Source organism: Bos indicus x Bos taurus, chromosome 5, assembly GCF_003369695.1.
Source record: "Bos indicus x Bos taurus breed Angus x Brahman F1 hybrid chromosome 5, Bos_hybrid_MaternalHap_v2.0, whole genome shotgun sequence".
NCBI lineage: Eukaryota > Metazoa > Chordata > Mammalia > Artiodactyla > Bovidae > Bos > Bos indicus x Bos taurus.
The window spans coordinates 56,252,577-56,275,758 of record NC_040080.1 but is presented as its reverse complement, the minus strand read 5'-3'; the positions used below and the strand labels follow the sequence as shown (position 1 = coordinate 56,275,758).

The window sequence follows — 23,182 nt, the reverse complement described above, 5'->3', positions numbered from 1 at the left end:
TTTAAGCCAACTTTTTTACTCTCCTCTTTTACCTTCATCAAGAGGCTTTTTAGTTCCCCTTCACTTTCTGCCATAAGGGTGGTGTCATCTGCATATCTGAGGTTATTGATATTTCTCCCGGCAATCTTGATTCCAGCTTGTACTTCTTCCAGCCCAGCGTTTCTCATGATGTACTCTGCATATAAATTAAATAAGCAGGGTGATGATATACAGCCTTGACAAACTCCTTTTCCTATCTGGAACCAGTCTGTTGTTCCATGTCCAGTTCTAACTGTTGCTTCCTGACCTGCATACAGATTTCTCAAGAGGCAGTGATCCTGCAATCCCACTCCTGGGCATATATCTGGAGAAAACTGTAATTCAAAAAGATACATGCACCCCAATGTTCATAGCAGCACTATGTATATAATAGCCAAAACACAGATGCACCCTAAGTGTTTGTTGACAGATGAGTGTGTAAAGACGACTCAGTACATATATACAATGGAATACTACTTAGCCACACACAAAAAAAGAGAAATAATGCCATTCGCAGCAACATGAATGAAACTAGAGATTATCATACAAAGCAAAGTAACTTGAAGACAAATATCATACAATATCACTTAAATGTGGAGTCTAAAATATAACAAATGAACCTATCTATGAAAGGGAGGCCTGGTGTGCTGCAATTCATGGGGTCGCAAAGAGTCGGACACGACTGAGCGACTGATCTGATCTGATCTGATGAAACATAAACACTCACAGACATAGAGAACAGACATGTGGTTGCCAAGGGGGAGAGAGGGTAGGAAGGGGTGGATTGGGAGTTTGGGATTATCAGACAAAAACTATTATATAAAGAATGGATAAACAACAAGGTCCTACTGTATAGCAGGGAATTATATTCAATATCCTTTGATAGGGCTTCCCTGGTGGTCCAGTGGTTAAGAATCCACCTGCCAATGCAGAGGATATGATTCAACCCTGGTCCAGAAAGATCCCGCATGCTGGGAGGCAACTAAGCCCATGCACCACACTACTGAGCCTGAGTGCCACAGCTACTGAAGCCCATGTGCCCTAAAGCCTGTGTTCTACAGTGAGAAGCCACAGCAATGAGAAGCCCACAAATAGGCCCCACTTGCTCCAACTAGAGAATGTCTGCACACAGCCACAAAGACCCAGCACAGCCAAAAATAAATAAAATTTTTAAAAACTTTACAATTTTTATTTATTAAAATAAATTTAATTTTTATTTATTTATTTATTTTTGGCTGTGCTGGGTCTTTGTGTCTGTGTGCAGACATTCTCTAGTTGGAGCTGCTGCTGCTGCTGCTAAGTCACTTCAGTCGTGTCTGATTCTGTGTGACCCCATAGTGGGGCTATTCTCTAGCTGAGGTGTGTGGGCTTCTCATTGCTGTGGCTTCTCACTGTAGAGCACAGGCTTTAGGGCACATGGGGTTCAGTAGCTGTGGCACTCAGTCTCAGTAATGTGGTTGCTGGGAGAAATGTCAATAACCTCAGCTATGCAAATGACACCGCCCTTATGGCAGAAAGTGAAGAGGAACTAAAAAGCCTCTTGAAGAAAGTGAAAGAGGAGAGTGAAAAGGTTGGCTTAAAGCTCAACATTCAGAAAACGAAGATCATGGCATCCGGTCCTATCACTTCATGGGAAATAGATGGGGAAACTGTGGAAACAGTGTCAGACTTTATTTTGGGGGGCTCCAAAATCATTGCAGATGGTGACTGAAGCCATGAAATTAAGACGCTTACTTCTTGGAAAGAAAGTTATGACCAACCTAGATAGCATATTCAAAAGCAGAGACATTACTTTGCCAACAAAGGTTCATCTAGTCAAGGCTATGGTTTTCCAGTAGTCATGTATGGATGTGAGAGTTAGACTGTGAAGAAAGCTGAGCGCCAAAGAATTGATGCTTTTGAACTGTGGTGTTGGAGAAGACTCTTGAGAGTCCCTTGGACTGCAACAAGATCCAACCAGTCCATTCTAAAGGAGATCAGTCCTGGGTGTTCTTTGGAAGGACTGATGCTAAAGCTGAAACTCCAATACTTTGGCCACCTCATGTGAAGAGTTGATTCATTGGAAAAAGACTCTGATGCTGGGAGGGATTGGGGGCAGGAGGAGAAGGGGACAACAGAGGATGAATGACTGGATGGCATCACTGACTCGATGGACATGAGTTTGAGTAAACTCTGGGAGTTGGTGATGGACAGGGAGGCCTGGTGTGCTGCAATTCAGGGGGTCGCAGAGTCGGACACGACTGAGCGACTGAACTGAACTGAAAAGAAGGGAAAGTAATATATATATATATATATATATATATATATATATATATGCATAACTGGATCACTTTGCTTTGCAGTAAACTTTTTTTCTTTTTATTGGAGTATAGTTGCTTTACCATGTTGTGCTATTTTCTGCTGTACAGCAAAGTGAATCAGCTACAGGTACAAATATACATCCTCTCTTTTTTGGATTTCCTTACCTTTCAGGTAATCATGGAGTACTGAGTAGAGTCCCTATGCTATACAGTAGGTTCTCTTAGTTATCTATTTCATATATAGCAGTGTGCATGTGTGTATATATATGTATATATATCATGAATATATATGCATGTATGTTTATATGTCAATCCCAATTTCCCAACTCATCAAATCTCTCTTTCACCTCTTGGTGTCCATATGTTTGTTCTCTATGACTGTGTCTCTGTTTCTTCTTTGCAAATAGATTCATCTGAACCACTTTCTAGATTTCATATGTATACATTAATATACAATATTTGTTTTTCTGACTTACCTCACTCTGTATAGCAGTATGGCAGCCTTTAGGTTCATCCACCTCTCTACAAATGGCATAATTTCATTCCATTTTATGGTCAACTAATACTCCATTGTGGGCTTCCCTGATGGTTCAGCAGTAAAGAATCTGTGTGCCAATGCAGGAGACGATCCCTGGATCAGGAAGATCCCCTGAAGAAGGAAATGGCAACCCACTCCAGTATTCTTGCCTGGGAAATCCCATGGATGGAGGAGCCTGGTAGGCTATAGTGCATGGCACTGCAATGAGTCGTTGGACACGACTTAATGACTAAAGAAAAACAACACTGTAACAACATTCCATCATGTATACATGCCACATCTTCTTTATCCATTTCTCTGTCAACAGACATTTAGGTTGCCTCCGTGGCCTGGCTATTGTAAATAGTGCTGCTGTGAACATTGGGGTGTATGTATCTTTTGGAATTATGGCTTTCTCCAGATAATATGCCTAGGGTCAAAAAGTAGCTCTAATTTTAGTTTCCAAGGACTCTCCTCCATACTCTTCTCCGTAATTGTTGTATCAATTTAAATTTCCACCAACAGTATAAGAGTATTCCCTTTTCTCCACACTCTCTCCACTTACTGTTTGTAGATCTTCTAATTATGGCCATTCTGACCAATATGAGGAGATATCTCATTGTAGTTTTGATTTGCATTTCTCTAATAATTAATGATGGTGACCATCTTTCCATGTGCCTCTCAGCCATTTATATGACTTCTTTAAAGAAACGTCTATTTAGGTCTTCTGCCCATTTTCTGACTGGATTGTTTGTTGATATTGAGCTGCATGAGCTATTGGTATATTTTGGAGATTAATCCCTTGTCAAGTTGCATTAACTGCAAATATTTTCCCCTATTCTGAGGATTGTCTTTCCTTCTCATGTATGGTTTCCTTTGCTGTGCAAAGGTGTGAAAAATGTTTAATTAGGTCTCATTTGTTTATTTTTATTTTCATTACTGTGGGAGGTGGGTGGAAAAGATATTGCTGCAATTGGTGTCAAAGAGTGTTCTGCCTGTATTTTTCTCTAATAATTTTATACATGTAGTCTTACATTTAGGTCTTTAATCCTTTTTTACTTTATTTTTGTGTATGGTGATAGGTACTGTGCTAATTTCATTCTTTTATATGCAATTGTCCAGTTTCCCCAGCACCATTTATTGAAGAGGTTGCCTTTTCTCTCTTATATTGTCTCCTTTATTACTTTGTCAACAAAGGTCCATCTAGTCAAGGCTATGGTTTTTCCAGTAGTCTTGTATGGATGTGAGAGTTGAACTATAAAAAAACTGAGCACAGAAGAAATGATGCTTTTGAACTGTGGTGTTAGAGAAGACTCTTGAGAGTCCCTTGGACTGCAAGGAGATCCAACCAGTCCGTTCTAAAGGAAATCAGTCCTGGGTGTTCACTGGAACGAGTGATGTTGAAGCTGAAACTCCAATACTTTGGCCACCTGATGCTAAGAGCAGACTCATTTGAAAAGACCCTGATGCTGGGAAAGATTGAGGGCAGGATGAGAAGAGGACAACAGAGGATGAGATGGTTAGATGGTATTACTGACTCAATGGACATGAGTTTGGGTAAACTCTGGGAGTTGGTGATGGACAGGGAAGCCTGGCGTGCTGTGGTTCATGGGGCTGCAAAGAGTCAGACATGACTGAGCAACTGAACTGAATTTATCCTAGATGACCATAGGTGTATGGGTTTATCTCGAGGGTTTCTATCCTGTTCCACTGATTTATATTTCTGTTTTTGCGTGAGTACCACATTGTCTTGATTCCTGTAGCTTTGTAGTATAGTCTGAAGTCAGGAGGCCTGACTCCTCCAGCTTCTTTTTCCCCCTTCAAGATTGCCTTGGTTATTCAGAATTGTGTTTCCAAACAAATTGTAAAAATTTTTGTTCTAATCCCGTGAAAATATGTCATTGGTAATTTGACAGAGATTGCATTGAATCTGTAGATTGCTTTGGGTAGTATAGTCATTTTCACAATATTGAACCCTCCAATACAAGAACATGGGGCATTTCTCCATCTGTTTGTGTCATCTTTGATTTCTATCATTATCATCTTACAGTTTCCTCAGTATAGGTCTTCTGCTTCCTTAGGTATGTTTATTCCTATGTATTTTAGTCTTTTTGTTGCAATGGAATGATGCTGTTTCCTTAATCTCTCTTTCTGATCTTTCATTATTAGTGTACAGGAATGCAAGAGATTTTACTTTACTAAATTCATTGATTGGCACTAACAGTTTTCCAGTGGCATAAAGAATTTTCTATGTAGTATCATTACAGTAGAAATTAACACAGAAGTGTAAATCAATGATACTTTGACAATTTTTTAAATGTTACTTCATTTATTCCATTTACATCTTGAGACACTAACATTTTTTAAATTACACATAGAGTATATTGTGCTCTGAAAATTGATTCAGCAAACCTTAGCACATGGACCATCACTTGCCTTCCTACTTCATGCCAACTTCCACTTTACATGCACTACAGTTAAGATCCACCAGACTGCTATATTCTACCCTTGGTTGAGCACAAGAGACCATAAGTGAGATTTTGTAAACACAGAATCAAGTGGGCTATACATGAAAACTCTTAATCAGCTGATCAGATGTAGAATCTGGCATTCTATATTTTAAATGCTCTCCTGGTAATTTTAGTAATTTTATACAGATTCAGAACTATGAAGTTGGTTCCAATTGAATCAGTCATTTCCCCCTTACTTACCCTTTATTCTATAGATGCATTTATTTCCTCTGTTGTATATATTGAAGTTCCTGCTTCTTTAGGATGGCAAACCATGCTCTTTTCGCCTTTTAATGGTTCATTTCTAACATAGTAATGGGTATATTTTAGTTACACAGTAAGTATTTATTGAATAAAAATAAAAACTTAAACTACACTTTTAATATGACAACTATATTTCCAATATGGCTTCAAAAATAGTCCAAAGGAGTAGTGGAAGACAATAACAAAGTACTAACATTATGGCCTATTTCCCCTTCTTTCTGTTCTAATTACAATGAACACACTGTGAATTTAAATTGGATAAAAAATTCTGGCAGTGTTCTGACTATAGTCACGTGAAAAGGGGTCCCTGTGACTACATTAAGTGCCATGTAGTACCTAAATGTCATTTATAGTCAGACAATTTTGTTTGACTTCACACAGCCATAAAAGCAAGCAGAAGTTTGTCCAATTAAGAAACATTAATAATGCCACCTGATTCCTGCTGAATGAAAATAATAGTAAAGGTTAGCCATCTGTATGTCTTCTTTGGAGAAATGTTTATTTAGTTCTTTGGCCCAGTTTTTGATTGGGTCATTTATTTTTCTGGAATTGAGCTGCAGGAGTTGCTTGTATGTTTTTGAGATTGGTTGTTTGTCAGTTGCTTCATTTGCTATTATTTTCTCCCATTCTGAAGGCTGTTTTTTCACCTTGCTTATAGTTTCCTTTGTTGTGCAGAAGCTTTTAATTTTAATTAGGTCCCATTTGTTTATTTTTGCTTTTATTTCCAATATTCTGGGAGGTGGGTCATAGAGGATCCTGCTGTGGTTTATGTCGGAGAGTGTTTTGCCTATGTTCTCCTCTAGCAGTTTTATAGTTTCTGGTCTTATGTTTAGATCTTTAATACATTTTGAGCTTATTTTGGTTTATGGTGTTAGAGTGACTTCACTTTCTCTTTTCACCTTCATGCACTGGAGAAGGAAATGGCAACCCATTCCAGTGTTCTTGCCTGGAGAATCCCAGGGACGGGGGAGCCTGGTGGGCTGTCGTCTATGGGGTCGCACAGAGTTGGACACGACTGAAGCAACTTAGCAGCAGCAGCAGCAGCAGCAGCAGCAGCAGCAGCATGGTGTTAGAAAGTGTTCTAGTTTCATTCTTTTACAAGTGGTTGACCAGTTTTCCCAGCACCACTTGTTAAAGAGATTGTCTTTTCTCCATTGTATATTCTTGCCTCCTTTGTCAAAGATAAGGTGTCCGTAGGTGCGTGGGTTTATCTCTGGGCTTTCTATTCTGTTCCATTGATCTATATTTCTGTCTTTGTGCCAGTACCATACTGTCTTGATGACTGTGGCTTTGTAGTAGAGCCTGAAGTCAGGCAGGTTGATTCCTCCAATTCCATTCTTCTTTCTCAAGATTACTTTTGCTATTCGAGGTTTTTTGTATTTCCAAACAAACTGCGAAATTATTTGTTCTAGCTCTGTGAAAAACACCATTGGTAGCTTGATATGGATTGCATTGAATCTATAGATTGCTTTGGGTAGTAAACTCATTTTCACTATATTGATTCTTCTGATCCATGAACATGGTATATTTCTCCATCTATTAGTGTCCTCTTTGATTTCTTTCACCAGTGTTTTATAGTTTTCTATATATAGGTCTTTAGTTTCTTTAGGTAGATATATTCCTAGGTATTATATTCTTTTCATTGCAATGGTGAATGGAATTGTTTCCTTAATTTCTCTATTTTCTCATTATTAGTGTATAGGAATGCAAGGGATTTCTGTGTGTTGATTTTATATCCTGCAACTTTACTATATTCATTGATTAGCTCTAGGAATTTTCTGGTGGAGTCTTTGACATTTCTCCAAAGAAGACATACAGATGGCTAACAAACACATGAAAAGATGCTCGACGTCACTCATTATCAGAGAAACGCAAATCAAAAGCACAATGAGGTACCAACTCATGCCAGTCAGGATGGCTGCAATCCAAAAGTCTACAAGCAATAAATGCTGGAGAGGGTGTGGAGAAAAGGGAACCCTCTTACACTGTTGGTGGGAATGCAAACTAGTACAGCCACTATGGAGAACAGTGTGGAGACTCCTTTAAAAACGAAATAGAACTGCCTTATGACCCAGTAATCCCACTGCTGGGCATAAACACCGAGGAAACCAGAATTGAAAGAGACACGTGTACCCCAATGTTCATTGCAACACTGTTTATAATAGTCAGGACATGGAAGCAACCTAGATGTCCGTCAGCAGATGAATGGATAAGAAAGCTGTGGTATATATACACAATGGAGTATTACTCAGCCATTAAAAATACATTTGAATCAGTTCTAATGAGGTGGATGAAACTGGAGCCTATTATACAGAGTGAAGGAAGCCAGAAAGAAAAACACCAATACAGTATACTAATGCATATATATGGAATTTAGAAAGATGGTAACGATAACCCTGTATGCGAGATAGCAAAAGAGACACAGATGTATAGAACAGTCTTTTGGACTCTGTGGGAGAGGGAGAGGGTGGGAGATTTGGGAGGATGGCATTGAAACATGTATAATATCATATAAGAAATGAATCGTCAGTCCAGGTTTGATGCAGGATACAGGATGCTTGGGGCTGGTGCACTGGGATGACCCAGAGGGATGGTACGGGGAGGGAGGTGGGAGGGGGGTTCAGGATGGAGAGCACGTGTACACCCATGGCAGATTCATGTTGATGCATGGCAAAACCAATACAATATTGTAAAATTAAAAAATAGAAATTAACAAAGGAAAATAAATAAATAAATTTAAATTTAAAAAGAGAAAATAATAGGAAAGGAATTCTAATGTCTATGGGCAGCAGGGAAGAGGACATAACATTCATGAATGGCTCTTCCATCCTTCTTTCCCTACACACACACACCCACACCCACACCCACACACACACGAGCTAGCAACATTCTAGAAGGTTCAATAAAGTGCTTGTACGGTGCCTTGTACATGCAAGACATACAAGGATTAACACTGTGTTAGTTCACTAGGTCTACCATAAGAGTAGAGTGTCACTGACTGGGTGGTTTAAACAACAAAAATTTATTTCCTCATTATTCTTGAGAGCAGAAGTCTGAGATCAAGGTTTGAATAGGTTTGTTTTCTTCTGAGGCCTCTCTCCCTGTGTTGCAGATGACTGCTTCCCTCTTATGTCTTCACATGGTCGTCCCTCTGTGCACATCAATGTTTTAGTCTATTTTTATAAGGATACTAGTCCAGTTATATTGGATAAGAGCCCATCCTAATGACCTAATTTTAATGTAATTATCACTTTAAAGATCCTATCTCCAAATATAGTTATGTTCTGAGATACTTTGGGTTAGGACTTCAACATACAAATGTGTGAGGAGATAAAACTCAGGCCTTAATAAGTACTGTCTAGGTATCCACCTTCTGATGGATGTTACAACAATCCAGGAATAGCTGAATCTTGAAGAGGTGATATATCTATATATAGAGATGTCTTGATCTCGGGGATACATTAAACAGAAAAGATCCAAATCATAATGCTTCAAATTATGTAGCATGTTAAAAACTGTGAGTGTTATGACCACACTCAGAAATCCTTAGGAATAGTCCAGGCATCTATATTTTTTATCAAGTATTTTAGGATTATGGCATATACTCAAGTTTGAGGACCACTGACTGAAATGTGGAAGGAACAATTCGAAACAGATGTTTGCAGACTGGGAAGAACCAAGTCTGGTTCTCAATCTTGAAAAGCATGTCAACGCAGGAAGTTAGAAATGAGGAAGAACAGGATGGCAAAGACAGGGAAAGGAACTCGAGTGAATAATCTAGTTATGAGTACCACTATGTTCTCTTATCACTAAACCTTTCTGTTACTAAAAATTCACTCTAATACCACATTACCCTCTTTGTGACTTTTGCCCAGACAAAAACTTTCCATGTAGGTAATGCACAATAAGCAGAAAACTGTGCCTAAGATGTTTTTCATGGGAGGGCTGGCTAGAATTACAAATGATAATTATTTGCTTCATATCTAATACAACTCATTATCAGCTGGGTAGATTTTTTTTTTTTTTTTTGCCAATGGATTCAAAGAACTGACCTTATTCATCTCATCTTCTTTCCCTCTGGGACAGACTGACATACATATTCACAACTCTGTAGTCTTACAGTTAATTAACAACATCTGTAGAATTATATTTCTTTACATTGTTAAAGAGTACTGGAATCAAATACCCAATGAAAAAAACATGGCAATTGTTTTTAAAACAACACATTTTATTTTTGCACTTTCTCCTTCACACACTTAATATTATTCTCTCTCTGCCTTCCATCCAATATTTATTGCAGGCCACGAACAGTGCCAAGAGCACAAAATGTAATGATAAATAAAACACAGCCCCTGCCCTTCAGGAAAGTAATGTCTGGGGGTGGGGTAGGAAAGACATGGAAACAATAACCACAAGAGAATGTGCTTTATTATAACAAGATATCCATAAGGTGCTATGGAGCACAGGGAACGATGCTAATATGGCCTGAAGTCAGAGCTTCAGAATACAGACTGAAGGGCAGAGTTAAGTATCCAGGCAAGGATTCAGCATAAGAACACGTATAAAAAAAAAAAAAAAACAAGAAAAAGGAAGGAGTGTTTAAGGAACAGAATACGTGATTATGACTACAACAGAAGGTTTACAGGAGTGGGATTTATGGTGGGTCTTCTATGCTAAGCTAAATAATGAGCACCTGAACTTGTCAGAGGCAGTCACTGATGGCTTTTTTTAAGCACCATCAGTTGTGTATTTAATTTCCCTTAGGCATAACATTTTCCCTAGGCTTGCTGCTGCTCCCACCTCCCCAGGCTGCCATTCCCCTCCCCAAAGGCTCTATTTCCACTTCCTAGCCCCATGCTGCCTGTGCTACAGAAATCAAAAGTATTTGCTGTTCTCTAAACATGCCATGGTTATTCTCAGGAGCTGCAAATGTCAAAAACTCGAAATGAGTAATATCTAAAAGTATGGTAAGACCAGTGATGGCAGCACTATGATAGAATTTTCAACAATTAAGAGAAACAATACCAAACCATTTGTGTTCTCTATATTTTGTCATTTGCTGTTCCAGTTGTTTGACAGAGAAATGTAACAAGCTCTTTGTAAGTAACATTCGGTACATTCTTCAAGAGATGGGAATACCAGACCACCTGATCTGCCTCTTGAGAAATCTGTATGCAGGTCAGGAAGCAACAGTGGGAACTGGACATCGAACAACAGACTGCTTCCAAATAGGAAAAGGAGTACGTCAAGGCTGTATATTGTCACCCTGCTTATTTAACTTTTATGCAGAGTAGATCATGAGAAACGCTGGGCTGGAAGAAGCACAAGCTGGAATCAAGATTGCCAGGAGAAATATCAATAACCGCAGATATGCAGATGACACCACCCTTATGGCAGAAAGTGAGGAGGAACTCAAAAGCCTCTTGATGAAAAGTGAAAGTGGAGAGTGAAAAAGTTGGCTTAAAGCTCAACATTCAGAAAACGAAGATCATGGCATCCGGTCCCATCACTTCATGGGAAATAGATGGGGAAACAGTGGAAACAGTGTCAGACTTTATTTTGGGGGGCTCCAAAATCACTGCAGATGGTGACTGAAGCCATGAAATTAAAAGACGCTTACTCCTTGGAAGGAAAGTTATGACCAACCTAGATAGCATATTCAAAAGCAGAGACATTACTTTGCCAACAAAGGTCCGTCTAGTCAAGGCTATGGTTTTTCCTGTGGTCATGTATGGATGTGAGAGTTGGACTGTGAAGAAGGCTGAGCGCCGAAGAATTGATGCTTTTGAACTGTGGTGTTGGAGAAGACTCTTGAGAGTCCCTTGGACTGCAAGGAGATCCAACCAGTCCATTCTGAAGGAGATCAGTCCTGGGATTTCTTTGGAAGGAATGATGCTAAAGCTGAAACTCCAGTACTTTGGCCACCTCATGAGAAGAGCTGACTCATTGGAAAAGACTCTGATGCTGGGAGGGGTTGGGGGCAGGAGGAGAAGGGGACGACAGAGGATGAGATGGCTGGATGGCATCACTGACTCGATGGACATGAGTCTGAGTGAACTCCGGGAGTTGCTGATGGACAGGGAGGCCTGGAATGCTGCGATTCATGGGGTCACGAAAAGTCGGACATGACTGAGCGACTGAACTGAACTGAACTGATAACCATCAGCAGGAGAGGACACTTTTCTCTTCCCAAGACATGTTGAACAGAAAGAGACAGCACTTTAAAATGGTGTTCTTTGCTGTTTCTCTATCTTGATTCTCTTCTATTTTTTTTTTAATGTGGAGGATAATTAACTTATAATGTTGTGTTAGTTTCTGCTGTACAACAATGTGAGTCTACTAGCTATCTATTTAACTACTACTAGCTATCTATTTAACACATGGTAGTTCATATGTCAATGCTACTCTCTCAATTCATCCCACTCTCTCCTTCTCCCACTGTGTCCACAAGTCTACACTCTATATCTACAGCTCTATTCCTGCCCTGCAAATAGGTTCATTGGTACCATTTTTCAACATGTCCACCTCACCCCAACCTCACCCTGTACAGGTAACTGAGTCTCAACTGAGCTAAAGAATCTTACTTTTTTTCCAGCCATTTTTCTTTATTTTTTTAATTTGGGGGATCTATTTATTTTTAAAATGAATTTATTTTTAATTGAAGGAAATTGTTTTACAATGCTACATTGGTTTCTGCCATACGTCACCATGAATCTGCCATAGGTATACACATGTCCCCTTCCTCTTGAGCCTCCTTCCCACCTCCTCCCATCCTATCCCCCACCCCCACCCCCATCTAGGTTGTCACAGAACACAAGGCTGAGCTCCCTGTGCTATACAGCAACTTCTCATTCAGTTCAGTTCAGGTGCACAGTCGTGTCCAACTCTTTATGACTACAAGGACTGCAGCACGCCAGGCTTCCCAGCATCACCAACTCCTGGAGCCTACTCAAATTCATGTCCATCAAGTCGGTGATGCCATCCAATCATCTCATCCTCTGTCATCCTCTTCTCCTCCCACCTTCAATTTTTCCCAGCATCAGAGTCTTTTCCAAGAGTCAGCTTTTCACATCAGGTGACCAAAGTATTGGAGTTTCAGCTTCAGCATCAGTCCTTCCAATGAATATTCAGGACTGATATCCTTTAGGATGGACTGGTTGGATCTCCTTGCAGTCCAAGGGACTCTCAAGAGTCTTTTCCAACACCACAGTTTAAAAGCATCGATACTTCGGCACTCAGCTTTCTTTATAGTCTAACTCTCTCTCACATCCATACAAGACTACTGGAAAAACCATAGTTTTGACTAGAGAGACCTTTGTTGGTAAAGTAATGCTTTTTAATATGCTGTCTAGCTTGGTAACAGCTTTTCTTCCAAGGAGCAAGTGTTTTAATTTCATGGCTGCAGTCACCATCTGCAGTGATTTTGGAGCCCCAAAAAATAAAGTCTCTCACTGTTTCCATTGTTTCCCCGTCTATTTGCCATGAAGTGATGGGACTGGATGCCATGATCTTAGTTTTCTGAGTTTTAAGCCAACTTTTTCACTCTCTTCTTTCACTTTCATCAATTGGCTCTTTAGTTCTTCTTCACTTTCTGCCATAAAGGTGGTGTCGTCTGCATATCTGAGGTTATTGACATTTCTCCCAGTAATCTGGATTCCAGCTTTGCTTCATCCAGCCCAGCATTTTGCATGATGTACTCTGCATATAAGTTCTCTTGCCAGAATACTGGAGTGGGTAGCCTTTCGCTTCTCCAGGGGATCTTCCCAACCCAGGGATTGAACCCAAGTCTCCCACATTGCAGGCATATTCTTTACTAGCTGAGCCACAAGGGAAGCCCAACTTCCCATTGGCTATCTATTTTACACATGGTAATGCATATATTTCAGTGCTACTCTCTCATATTGTCCCACCCTCTCCCTCCCCTGCTGTGTCCATAAGTCTGTTCTGAGTCTCTATTTCTGCCCTGCAAGTAGGTTTATCAGTACAATTTTATTACTTTTGTACACAAAATCTGATGGAGTGGGAAAAAAAGTCCCAGCACCAAAAACTGAGACCCAAATTCCAATATGAGTCATGACACAAACTGATGAGACTAGCCAAATTACAATCCTTTCATAAGCAAATGTAGAAAATGGAATAGAAATTTTTTGAGGTCCTGTTGCCTTAAAAATCCACTTACTTACTTAAAATCCTGAGTGTTCACAAAACACTTACTTAAAATCCTGAGTGGTCTGACCACAACCTTGCCCAAAGAAATGGCTTCTTTATTTTCTTCCTTATGTCTTTGTGACTGTTATGATGATGTTGTAAAAATATTAACTGTAACTGGAAAGAAAGCATAACATCTACTTATGAAGTTCAATAATACTCACTAGCAATATCACAGGATTTATTAACTTTTTCTTACAAAAACATTAAAGAGAATTTTTTTAAATGTTGTTTTTGTTCAGTTGCTGTCATGTCTGACTCCTTGCTACCCAATGAACTGCACCATGCCAGGCTTCCCTGTCCTTCACCAACTCCTGGAGTTTGCTTAAATTCATGCCCATTGAGTCAGTGATGCCTTCCAACCATCTCATCCTCTGTCTCTCCCTTCTCCTCCTGATCTCAGTCTTACTCAGCAACAGGGTCTTTTCCAATGAATCAGGTGGCCAAAATATTGGAGTTTCAGCATCAGTCCTTCTGATGAATACTCAGGGTTGATTTCCTTTAGGAAATTCTTGTACCACTGAACCACCTGGGAGGCCCCCTTCAAATGCATTAGGAGTTTACTAATTAAAGGTATCCTGAAGTGAATCCGTTCATACTGCAAAATCAAACAAAATAAGTAAAAACTACTTGTTTTTTGATTAACCACCAATATAAATAATACCTAAATTTATTAAGTGCTTAATTCTGTGTACTAGTTTCCGTGCTCTTGTTTTACATCTGTACTCTTCGTAGAGACCTTGTTAATGCCCACACCCCATCCTCTTGACTCATCTGTGAGTTCTCTTGCCATTGCTATGGACAGTCATACTGATGCTGACAGCTTCCCACTTTCAGAACCCACAGCTTTTCCTCCACTTCCTCCCTAGACTTCCTGGGGTCACCTTGAAAATACATTTCCTGCCCCTAAATCCTTAACCTCAGTGTCTGCTTTTGAAGAAAACCCTAATTAAGATTGTTGGTAATAGAAGTGGTACTAAAAAACAGACTCTCAGAATGGGATTCTAGAATAGTATCACTTACTGGTCAGCTGGTATCAGGGATCCAATTTCTATTGCTATATGAGTGGTGATAACCCATATGATGTCACAGCAGCAGAATGACTAAAATTCTTACCTGAGGTGGACTGAAATGTAGAAGAGGAGGAAGGAGAATGTACAAGCTTACACAACAGCTTTAATACTTGAAAGATATGGGGGCAATCATAACTGTAATATTCTGGAGTTAGTATTTGTTAACTGCTCTAAAAAGCTCTGAAGAATGGGACCAGCAGGCTTGGGTAAAACACCTACCAAAATGCAGGACAAGCTGTAAAAAACAGAATGCTATGAAAATCAGCATTTAAAGTAAATCTTATCTCCTGTGCCCATAAAGCAGACTGTACTGAAAATTAGGTCTAATATTTGACTGAGTAGCTGAGCTACAAAGAAGACTAAACATACAGCCTTAGCAGACCTCCCTTACTCTGATAAGAAGAGAGTCAGATAGTGAAACACGGGATGGTGATATTGGGTTCGTTAAGAACATTGACCACTCATTCTGCCAAAGCCTCTGGGCTGAAAGGATCCACTCCATTCCCTTTCATAAAGGAAAGCAGCCTCTAAATGCTTGGAGATTTGCAAAGGCAGTACTTGAGGAAGAAGTCCTCCTCAAGATCTGCCCTGCCTCCCTTCATCACCTCTAGACCAACAAGTTTGGTCAGATCTTATTCATAATCACTCTAATTGTGAAACACAGTCTCTACTATGGGAAGAAATAGTTTATTCATCGAAAAAGCTTCTGACCCTGTCTGACTGTGTTATTGAGAATTGGGCACACATATAGAAGTGTATGTTGAGGGTGTTAAGCTGAGGCAGGGGGAAGAATACCAAAGAGAAAAAAGTGTATTTACACAAAGGCACTCTCCTGTGATTCAGACTATAACTTCTACCAAGAAAACCTTAATGAGTTTCCGAAACAGTGATGGGATGTCAATGTGAGTTAGAGGATTCCAAAATAGAAGGCACCAGAGGTAGCGTTTAACCATTAGAAGCAAGATTAATGTATTTGGCATAAAAGACAGTAAGGTCAGAGCAGCAACCAGAGAACCTTGACCTTCAAGGCCATTTTTCTTTGTTGAGGCAAAAGAGATGGGTAGTATGTTCATTTGCTAGGGCTTCCATAACAAAGTTCCACAAACTGAGTGACATAAACAACAGATATGTATTGTGCAGGCAAGAGTCCAAGATTGAGGTGTCAGTAAGGGCAGTTTCTTCTGCAGTCTGAGAGCATCTGTTCCATCTGTCTTCAAATGGTTTGCTGGCAATCTTAAGCACTCATTGGCTGGGAGAAGCATCACTCTAATCTCTGTCTTCATCTTCATGTGGCAATCTCTTGTATGTGTTTTCCATGTCCAAATTTCTCCTTTTTTAAGAGCCAACCATGCTGCATTAGAGGCCTAATCTATTCCAATATGGCCTCATCTTAACTAATTTTGTCTTCTATGACCTTACTTTCAAACATTCTGAAGTACTAGGGTTTAGTATTTCAACATACGAATTTTTAAGGGACACAATTCAACCCACAATTAGTAGAAAATAACACTATTGCTTGACTTTTATAGCCAAAAAAGATGAAGGACTTAAGAGCAGAAGATTTATGTGCAGTTTCCAGATCTGAGCCAGTTCAGAGACCTAAAGCCCATCAATGTAAGGGGAGGACGAGTCCTTTTGAGCAAAAAAAAAGTCAATGTTTCTCCAATCATTCTCCAAAGGGATGTGCTGCAATTTACCAGAGTAGCTTAACAATGGTGACAGAGTAATACTCATCCAACCCAGGGACTGTTGGATATAGGTTTTAAGCCAACATTGACACCAGGGTACCCAAAATACTTATATGGCCACCCAGTGAGAGTGGAAGCATATATAGTCCAGATAATAAAAGGAGTCCAGGTCCAAGTCCATCTCACAGTTGGCCCAATGGGTCTACAGACCCACCATCTGGTTATGTATCTGGCCCTTGAACACATAATTGAGATGGAAATATTTAGCAGCAGCCAAAACCCAAACATTGGTTCTTTGACCTGTGAAATAAGATCCATTATGATAGAAAGGGACAAAGGAAGCCCCTGATATTACTTACCCTTTACTCTCTTTCAGGTAGTAAATCAGAAGGAACAATGTAGCCATGTACCACCAAAAAAAAAAAAAAAAATTATGCAACTCTCAAAGAGTGGCTGCTGCAGAAAACATACAGCTCACAGATGGATCCATTTGATATGTTGGTACAAGATAAAAATACACTATTACACTATAGCCCATGCACGAATGAACTACTTCAGTGTTACTTAAAATGTGGTCCACAGATGAAAGCAAGCTCACAAACTGTTTTTTATCATTCCACAACAAGTTATATATATGCAAGTATAAACAGTGAGAGTACACAGTTGAAAACATTTATATCAACTTTCAGTTCAGTTCAGTTCAGTTGCTCAGTCGTGTCCGACTCTTCGTGACCCCATGAATTGCAGCACGCCAGGCCTCCCTGTCCATCACTAACTCCCAGAGTTCACTCAGACTCATGTGCATCAAGTCGGTGATGCCATCCAGCCATCTCATCCTCCGTTGTCCCCTTCTCCTCCTGTCCCCAATCCCTCCCAGCATCAGGGTCTTTTTCAATGAGTCAACTCTTCAGATGAGGTGGCCAAAGTACTGGAGTTTCAGCTTTAACATCAGTCCTTCCAAAGAAATCCCAGGGCTGATCTTCAGAATGGACTGGTTGGATCTCCTTGCAGTCCAACGGACTCTCAAGAGTCTTCTCCAACACCATAGTTCAAAAGCATCAATTCTTCGGCGCTCACCTTTCTTCACAGTCCAACTCTCACATCGATACATGACCACAGGAAAAACCATAGCCTTGACTAGACGGACCTTTATTGGCAAGGTAATATCTCTGCTTTTCAATATGCTATATAGGTTGGTCATAACTTTATATTATTGCAAAAACCAAGTGTGTGATTTTATATTTTACAAAATGATCAATCATGATGACTCAAAACAAAAAGTCCTTCACATGGTCAGTCTGAGTATCACTATTCTAAAGGACAGGAGTGAAAGAAAATTCCAACATCAGGCAGAGGTTCATCATCTTTGTATGAGAGAGAAGTGGTTTGAGGTAAGGATATATATGAATTACTGGTCAATGGCTAATAACTCTGCTAATTGATCAGGAGCCTGGAAGGAGCAATAATGGATAATCAGACACAAAGAGGTCTGTAAAAGAAGCATGCAGATGATGCTATAGGAGTACACAGAGTAGACACAAAGTGTAAATGAGCATCTTGGTGGAAAACATGATCCATCTTATTATCAGACAGCCTCTGTCCTTAACCATGTTGATGCTTATAGAGCAAACATGGTGGCCAGGATGGAAGTTATGTGCATGGGCACAAAAGTGTGAACTCTTTTTCACCAAGGACGATCTAGATATTTACAAATATTAACTGCCTGTGTTAGGCACCAAAGACACATACATGTAAACCACAGCCCCTGGGAAGGCAATGTCTGTGCTGAGTGCTAAAGTATAAACAGAATTTAGTTGTGAGGAGAAAAGAAGCAATGACTTCCCAAGAAGAGGAAATGGCACACACACAGCCATTTGGAGAACCAGACAGAGTATAAGTCTGAATCCAGGGAGAATGCCAAGATAAAGGTAAAGCTGAGATCATTAAATGTTTTGGATACCTTTTAGGCTTTTATAACGAAGGTGATTGATAATTATTAAAGGATTTTAAATAGGAGAGGGTTTGGAGAAAAATAAAAGATATATTCAAAAGGGATTTTTGAAAGGAAGTCAAAATTTGGTAAAACAAGGAAGAGGAGGCTGGTGGGCTATAGTCCATGGGGTCGCAGAGTCAGACACAACTGAGCGACTTAACTCATAGCACAAGGAAGAAAGACGTCTAGGACAACCCAGGTTCTTTCCTAATCCCTACATCCCCTTTGAAGAAACTTCTTCTTTGAATCCCTATTTTATTTCTACCTTAGTGGACTTTTGTTTTTGTACTTTAGTCACATCTCTCCCCTCCTACTGATAAACTCTTTATGGGCAGACACTATGACGTATTCCCATTACATGGTCAGCAGAGGCAGAGCTTAGGTTTGGAAAATGAGGCACTCACTTTTGGGCTTATGTTATGGCAAAGCTGAATCTGGGCTTCCCAGTGGCTCAGCAGTAAAGAATCCCACCTGTAATGCAGGAGACATGGAGACAAGAGTTTGATCCCTGGCTCGGGAAGATCCCCTGGAGAAGGAAATGGCAAGCCACTCCAGTATTCTTGCCTAGAAAATCCCATGGACAGAGGAGCCTGGCTGGGCTACAGTCCATAGGGTCGCAACAGAGTTGGAAATGACTGAATCACTTAATGGAAACAACGACATATCTGAATCCCTTCATTATGGATTTTTTGCATACATTGATTTTTTTAAAACATTGCATTAAAATAGTATTTATCATGATTACCAAGGGTTTTTTTGCATCCTGTTAAATTTTCTACCCAAGGCATGATTACCGAGGGTTTTTTCACATCCTGTTAAATTTTCTACCCAAGGCAAGTACCTCACTTACCTCATTCTAGTTTACCTGCCCTGATTCTCAGCATCTAATAACACAAGCAGGTACTTAAATGCATGCTGAATGGGGAAACAGCAAACTAATGGCATGAACAACAAGATGGATGGTGATGCACCATTAACAGAGGCAGTGAATACAGGAGGAGCAACAGAGTCTGGAAAAGATGATGAGTTTATAATGCATGTCAAAACACTGCATAGTGTATTATCTTATAGATCATTTATTATTCAACACTGGCAACATTTATAATAGGAGATATTAAAGACTGACAGTACTCAAGGAATTGTCCTCAGGATATTTCCCCATTATCTTTTAAAAACATATTAATATTTGAGTTATTGAAGCAATATCCAATCTCTTAGCTCAGTTTATGAGTTAACATTACTTAGGACATCAATATGAACTGCTCATTATACAAATGTATAATTAACACTTACAGAATTTGACATTACACTACCAATACTCTGGGATTGCAAAACAGCTGGACACAACTGAGCGACTAAACAACAACCAACATCCTATCAGCAAGGCCTAACCTGACCTCTATGAAACAGCATCTTCATTACTTTATTTCTTTATCCTACCTCACTCTTATTCATAACACTTATCATCACCTAATAGAGTAATATGTTATCTATTTTTATTTCCCCTTTAAAAGATGAGCTCCATGAGAACATTGGGATATGTCTCTTTTGTTGTATCCTCAACACCTAAAATAGATGTCTTTGAAGGTGATGACAAAGGATGGGAGAGTGGTTGAAGGAAGGCTTACACTGGCACAGAAATAAGACAAAGCAAATAAATAAAACCCTGTATGGATAGAAAAGTGTAGTTAGGAGCTCAAGAGAATGTGAAAGAAATCCCTAAAAAAAATGAAACTGCAAACCAGAGCAATAAGCTCAAGAGCTTACCTGCAATTTACCTTGGAAAGGTTTTCCAGTTAGGTAACCAATGGGATTGGGTTTTTACAGCCTTTGACCAGATGAGATCCAAATCTCTGTAGAAAGCTGATACCTTACATTAGCATACAAGATGAAAAGAAATGTGCTTCAGCCTGGGCTCTGGGAAAAATGAAAAAAGTCTTCCTGAGAATTCTTGACTATAACCTACCCTCAAGACTTTCAGCTTTAAATTTATACTATCTACACACGGTCCAGGAATCCTAAGCACCAAAATCAAAACAAACACTAGATCTGGGGTGTGCTAGTTATCAAGTTATTGTATCTCAGCTCCAAATCCTCTCTTCTCTGTCCTGCTTTGTCATGTTGGGGCTAGATTCTATAAATATTTCTCCTGTGCTTGATGACACAATGTTAAGCTTTAAGAGTATCCTGAAGGGGCAAGGTTGATCAGCCCATTAAGAGGTAGGTCAATGGCCTAACTTCCAGAGTGAGGACATAGTTAACTGAAAGAAATCTGCCCACTGATGAAACCAAACCAGATGCCTTCTTTCACTCCACCAGACCAAGGAAATGACCTGCAGGCCTGTGTTTTAAGGTTTTCAGACCTGGATTTGAAAGACACAGGTCTTATCAACCCCAGTAGCAGACTCAAAGCAGTTAGATGTCATTACAAAAAGAAATACTCATTTGCAAAGAAAAAGGCATTTGCCCCTTTGTCAAAACTAAAGAAGTTCTAGTACCTCCTTTTAAATGTAAAGAAAAATGGTGGAATCAGCAACTGCTAACAGACCCAATCAGCATCCACAGACATGTGGCAACACAACATGCTGATGAGGTTTTCCAAACCACTTGCTTTAAAGCAGCTGGCTGTGACACTGAGCACCTCCATGAGTCTTGAGTCTGCAGATAAAAGGAACCTTTTCATAGAGAACCTTACCCATAACCATGAAGTGTCTGCCTGGCTCCCTGATATAGGCTGCTTTAGCCCTGATGAGCTGATGAATGACCGGGGGCAATGATGAAGGGGAACTTGCTACTTTATTACCGCTACTGTGACCTGAAGGATCCTGACTGGGTCTGTGCCTGGCAGACAGCTCTGTGTCAGCACCTGCACTTCACAGGCAAGCCCAGAAAGAGGCTTCACCTCTTTCTCAAGGAGCCCGGATGTGATTGAGAATCCTCATCATGGGACTCTGGAGAGCCACTACTAGTTTGTTTTGCTATGGAAGGAATGAATGGGACAGTTGGTGGAAGCAGATTAGCCACCAGACTCTACATAGAAGTGATGCTTTACTGCCCACTGTGTGAGGATTACATGTGTAAGGACAATTTTAAGACCAGCAAAGGAAGAGTTTGCTATTTTCCAGAACTGTGTGTTGGTGAGTTTGAAGAAATTGTGCCCATGGGGATCAGTCCCAATAAGACCTCCTACAAGAAGACTGGAACCCATTTATCCCTAGGTGAACTTCACAAAGTAGAAAAGTTTCTGTCTCAGGAAAATCAAGAAGAAAGTGATACAATCTTATTGGACTGCAAAAACTCCTATGAAAGCAATATAGGACAATTCTAGGGCTGCTTAGCCCCAGACAACAGGAAATTCAGTTACTTCCCCAGCTACTTTGATGAAAATCTAGAACTTTTCAAAAAGAGGGTGCTGATGTATTGCACTGTGGCATCTGTTGTGAGTGGGGTTCAGTCAACCTCAATGCTAAGGGAGTGTGCAAGGAGTGTTCCAGCTCACGGGTGGTCCACAAGTACCTGGAGGAGTTACCTGATGGCTTTTACATAGGGAAGCTGGTTGCTTTCGATGAGCATCAGGTCTTATCTTTCAACAGTGACTTAGTGTCAGAATGTTCCTACTATGGGGTCCCATGGGACCAGTATAAACTCTGCTTCATTCCCCAGTACTGTCAGCTTGCCTTGACCTGCCCTCCCTGCCAAGAACAATGATTCACAGCCTGTTGTGTCACATGTCAAAACAGAGGAAGCAGACAGTCTGCAAGCCCAGCCCAGAGCAGCTTTAAAGAAGAATGCGAGTACACAGCCCAAGGGCCACATGTACCCAGGGAGCTCTCACAGCAGGAGTCACTCCCCAGGAGCCCTGGGCCCAGGCCAGCTATTGATGAGGGTGGGCCATGCTTATGTAAGCAGTCCCATCTACATTTCCCCACACAACTAGGTTTGGGGTTACATGTACTGGAGAATGTTAGGTCTATACCTAACAGAGAAATAGAAACACAGAACTTCAGTGATCCCAGAGCCACCACAGCCAACTGGTCACCATGTCAGCCACCTGTCCTTCACAAGAGGAGGGATGAGAAATTTGGGGGCCGATCTCTTACTGGAGACATTCTGACTTAGAAGACGCAAGAGCACAGAAAAAGGCGAGCTAAGTGGGATCCCAAAGTTGCTGAGGGAAAGAGCCTTGAGCCTGGTGAGCTGACCTGCTCCTTCTGTGCCATGCAACAAGGCTGGCAGTAGTCATTTTAGGTATCCACAAACCTGTCTGTCCCATGGCAAAGGTGTGAAAGCTGCATAGCCCTGTAAGTGGACCCCTCTGAACCAGGCACCTTAGGTCAATCTGCCATCCAGCCCTCCCCTCCTCTTTTCTCTGCTAGCCTGAGAGCACTAGACCAGATAAGGATCTGTAAACTATGGCATTTGGCCCACCTCCTTCTATAAATAAAGTTTTACTGGAATAGCCACACCCATTCATTTACATATGATCTATGGCAGAATCAAGCATCTACAAGAGAGACATGACCTGCAAAGCCTACAGCATTCACAGGTACACCTCAGAGATATTCAATTCCAAACCACAACAGTGAAATGAGTTACATGAATTATTTCATT

General features: G+C 40.3%; 1 protein-coding gene and 1 pseudogene across 14 annotated transcripts in view; one reads left to right on the top strand and one right to left on the bottom strand.

The window, feature by feature from the left end:
• The window catches only part of ANKS1B (ankyrin repeat and sterile alpha motif domain containing 1B), a 1,175,033-nt gene that overhangs the window by 1,099,836 nt on the left and 52,015 nt on the right, over positions 1 to 23,182 (bottom strand). The window lies entirely within an intron of this gene.
• LOC113892764 lies at positions 19,163 to 22,718 on the top strand (annotated as a pseudogene).